The sequence below is a fragment of the Ursus maritimus genome, unplaced genomic scaffold (assembly GCF_017311325.1).
Source record: "Ursus maritimus isolate PB19 unplaced genomic scaffold, ASM1731132v1 scaffold_5, whole genome shotgun sequence".
NCBI lineage: Eukaryota > Metazoa > Chordata > Mammalia > Carnivora > Ursidae > Ursus > Ursus maritimus.
Genome location: NW_024426663.1, coordinates 74,131,120 through 74,134,824, shown reverse-complemented (window position 1 = coordinate 74,134,824; position 3,705 = coordinate 74,131,120). Strand labels below are relative to the sequence as shown.

Below are 3,705 nucleotides of genomic sequence, written 5' to 3'. Positions count from 1 at the left end.
CATGAGTTCGAGCCCCATGTTGAGCTCCATGCTTAGTGTGGAGCCTACTTAAAAAAAAAAAAAAAACTTTTCCTATCCAAACTGTATCCTTAAAAGTATGTTATAACTTTGTTTGCTAAAAGGTTACTTTGTGAAAAAAGGCTATTTGTGTAGGTGTGTTTATGGAACCCAGTGTATGTAGGGGAGCGTGCATAACTAGTATGTGTGCGAACACCTGCCTGACCTAGACTAAACTGCATGTTAATTTTCTTTTCTTTTCCCCCTGGTAAAGAAATAGCCACACAGACAAGGCAGAGATGACTTCTCTCTTTACTTTCTCCTACGAACAATGCCAAGCTGCTCAAAGTGTTCTATTGTGATGACTTGCTGCGTCCTGGACCCTGGACAGATCAGAAAAGGGAAGGGGTACTTACTAAGCTTGGTGTTTGCATGAGTTTCTTCTTTTCTGCCCTCACAGTAGTGATCGTCCTATGATTTAGAGCGGCCCCTCCACCTTAACATCTCTTACTTGGGATCAACACAGCCTGAGAGTTTCATTGGTTCCTGTGAAGCCAGACAATCCTTAGTAATGCTAAGGGTCTGAAGCCTCCCTTAGGAGATTGTCCTAAGAATGCCCCAGAGCAGAGAATAGGAATGGTTTCTTTCAGAAGGTGTTTCTGAGCCTTCCTAATGTGGCTTCAGTATTTATGAGCAAGACGAGAGTACTTATTTCTTCTATAAGGTTGATGGTCTCCCTCATCTCTCCCTGCCCCCGCGCCAGACTTTACAGAAAATACACTCCTTTTATAAATAAGTGTAGAAGTTTGACCCTCCCACCGGAAGTGGAGTGATGCAGTAGAGAAAGTTGTGGTCAGCAGGGAAACACCTGCCCAGCGAGGGCCCTCCACGAGCCATTTACTGAGCTGTGTGCTTCCTCTTACCCTCAAAATACCCTGTGAGGCAGTGTGTCCGATAGAAGCGATTTTCATGTTAGGGATTAAGAGAAGTCAAAAAGCAAAGGAACCCCAAGTTAGAGCACCGAAATCAGCTCTCCCTGTAGGGCTGGGGAATAAAGGACAAAGGTTGCAGTTACCGGAATGCAGAATTTGGGGCCAGGAGTATAATTATCTGTTTCCTTAGAGTCCATCCAAGTGTCCTCATTGCAAATCTCAGGGTCTCAGTCCTCCTCAATCAATGGCCAGACTCTTTCAGTCTGGACTTGGAAGGCTGTGAATTCAACTTGGGCTGAAATGCTGCGTCCCATAGAGCAGCTACGAGAATTAAGTGCTTCTTCTAGAAATGCCTTTGCAGTTCTCCGGTTATCTAAGACTGGAGCTGGTCATTTTCTTCCCATAAGCATCCAGTGTACACAGAAGGAGCCAGCCACCCCACGTCCTTGCAGTGACAGTGGCCTAACACAGCAGCCACTGGGTCCCTGAAGGCACTTGCTTCCTTCAGTAGGGGACCTCATTGTAATTAATCTGATTAATGGCGGTGTCGGCGCCATGTCCAAGGCCACGGGCATGATCAGAATCCCACCTTGAGAGTCTGTTTCCTGGGAGTCTGGTGCCAACAGTCAGGGTTCCAGCAGGAGAACAGAAACCGGGCTCTGCTTTTTTTTCGACCGAGAGAATTTACTGTTTTTAAAATTGGCGTATAAGGAACTGAAAAGGTGAAAGTTAACAGTAAGAAAAGACCAAGAAAAAAAATAACTGCAGGAAAGAGCTACCACTCCCGGGGCGGGGACAACGAAGGGAAGAGGCAGGTGCTGCTCAGAGAAAGAGCCGGCAGAAGGGAGACCCAGACCTGGAGGAGGGGGCCCCGGCCAGTGTCTGCTGGTCTTTTCAGGGGACACACCAGGCTGGGTCTAGGAGACCAGAGGAAATGTCCCGAGAACTGGAATCCAACAGCCACCATCAGGAGGAAGAGTTATTGCTGGGGCCATGCTGGTAGTGCAGGAAGCAGAGGACCACTGGTCCCCACTGCAGTCTTCCCGTGACCCTCTGCGCCCCCTGCTGGCAGAGCTGGCGAAGTCCAGGTGTGGTTCGCAGAGTCAGATCCTGACATCGCACCGCGGAAAACAAGGTGAGTCTGGAACTAACAGATGGTGGCGTAATACCCAACTCAGGTGGGTGGAATTGTTCCGATTTTAACACACGGAGGCGGGGGTGGGGGTGGTAAGGAAGGCTTAAGGCCACAGCACTAGCAGAGGCAGAAGCCAGAACTTAAAACCCACTCTTTTACTGCCAACTCGCATTTACTTTGGGATTTTCTTTTACCTTTTAATTTAGGACACAGTTAAGATACTATTATATGCCAACAAGCCTCATCTAAAAGCTTTTAATCCGCACATACCTACTGTGGACCAGAACTATAATAGGGTGTCAGGTAAGCAGCTCTTGGAAAAAACAGCAAAACTTCATGCAGGCATGACCATTCAAAACCAAAAAAACCCCACTTCCAAAGAATGATTTATGTAAGGAAGTTAAATGTGGACTTGTATGGAAAAGAAGCTTAAGGCAAATGCATTTAAATAAGTTGTTGCATCTACTTTGCAAACACTATTAACAGATTTTTAGAGAATGGTTCAAATTCTAAAATAACTAGCTTCATGCTGTCAAGTCATTATTTGCTTTGGCTTATGATGGCATTTAGAAATTATAGATTATAGAGGCGCTGGGCTGGCTCAGTCAGAAGAGCATGCGACTCTTGCAGGAGGAGTTAAGATGGCGGAGGAGTAGGCGACACCTTTTTCAGCCGGTCCCCCGAGTCGAGCTGGATAGGTGCCAGACCAGCCTAAACAACCACGGAACCAGCCTGAGACGCAGGAAGACGCATCTGGATCTCTACAAATGAACATCTCCAGCGCTGAGTATTGAGGTACAAAGCGGGGAGCCGTGAAACCGCGCACAGATATCGGAAGATAAACGGAAGGGGAGAGAGCTGCCGTGTTCGGGCGCCCGGGAAGCCGGTAACCACCTGCGGGGAGCAGGGGCGGACTCGCGGGGCGGCACCACCCAAAAGCAGCAGACTGGGAGCCGTGAGCCGGTGCGCGCGCCACCAGGCATCTCGCTGGAACCCGAATCCCGGTGCGCTCACTGGATCCAGACTGAGACCGGGAGATCCGGGAGGGCGCGAGGCGGCCGGCTGGCGGCATAGAAACACAAGGACAGAGACGCGCCGGCCCTGGAAGTGAGGGCTGGGGCGCTGCGGGTGTGGGGCGCACATCGGACGCTGAGGGTTGAGCAGCACCAACAGAAACAGAGTTAAAGTGGCCAGAACATCAGTGGAGAACGGGCCGCAATCCCTCTGTTCTGTGACAATGCAGCCTCTGCTGCTCTGACCCTCAGAAGAGGCACAGCAAACCGCCAGGGAAAGCCGCCAGAGAACAAAAGCCTGGAAATACCGGCTCACAGTGTGCGCATCCCCATCCCCCCTCGCAGGGGATGCCGAGACTCTACCCAAACAGGGTTGCCTGAGTATTGGCGCGGCAGGCCCCTCCCCCAGAACACAGAAGGCGGGCTGAAAAATCAAGAAGCCCACAACCGGGGCGCCTGGGTGGCGCAGTCATTGAGTGCCTATCTTCAGCTTAGGGCATGATCCCAGCGTTCCGGAAAGGAGTCCCTCATCGGGCTCCTCCGCTGGGAGCCTGATTCTTCCTCTCCCACTCCCCTGCTTCTGTTCCCTCTCTCGCTGGTTGGCTGCCACATAAATAAATAAATAAAA

At 50.4% G+C, this 3,705-nt stretch overlaps 1 protein-coding gene across 1 annotated transcript in view; it reads left to right on the top strand.

Moving 5' to 3' along the window:
• Positions 1-1,747: 1,747 nt before the first annotated feature.
• ARL14EPL (ADP ribosylation factor like GTPase 14 effector protein like) overlaps positions 1,748-3,705 on the top strand; it is a 30,271-nt gene continuing 28,313 nt past the window's right edge. The window contains exon 1 of the mRNA XM_008709474.2: positions 1,748-2,064. The gene's annotated coding sequence lies outside the window, so the exon portion shown is untranslated. The remainder of the gene's footprint in view (positions 2,065-3,705) is intronic.